Raw genomic sequence first — 554 nt, forward strand, 5'->3', positions numbered from 1 at the left:
GTTGCCCCAGGGGCGAAAAGAATCACGACACCAAAAACGGGTCCTGCCACAGTCCATATGTGCGCTTGTGTGTGTGCTGCCTTCTATGTGTCGCCTGCGGTATCGAACAGATGCTGTCGCCTGGCCAAGATCAACAATTTAATGGGCATCGTCGTCCTTGTATCGTAATGCCCCGTCCTCAGGCCCTCCTGTCGTCCTGCCGTCCTGTCGTCCCGTCCCCGCATCCTCCTGTCCTCCTGTCCTCCTGTCGTCCTGTCGCGCTGCAATCGCCTGCGAGGCCCTGCGGCAAATGCTTGTTAACTAGTTATGCGGCGGCTCCGCTGTCCGAAACTTTAAACATCTGACACTAGTGCCAATGAACAGGAGCGACAACACCGTCGCCAACCGCCAGAGGAACTTTTTACATTTGTGCGACATCAGCATGACAGTTGATTAATTCCATTAGGACGAGCTTCTGGGGCGGAGAAGGATAAGGAGGAGGAGACGACGGTGGCAGGGCGGAATGGTTTGGGTCGCGGCAACGGGGCGTATGAGCAATCCGCTTGGAGACCATC

This window comes from Drosophila simulans, chromosome X (genome assembly GCF_016746395.2).
Source record: "Drosophila simulans strain w501 chromosome X, Prin_Dsim_3.1, whole genome shotgun sequence".
In the NCBI taxonomy this organism is placed as follows: Eukaryota; Metazoa; Arthropoda; class Insecta; order Diptera; family Drosophilidae; genus Drosophila; species Drosophila simulans.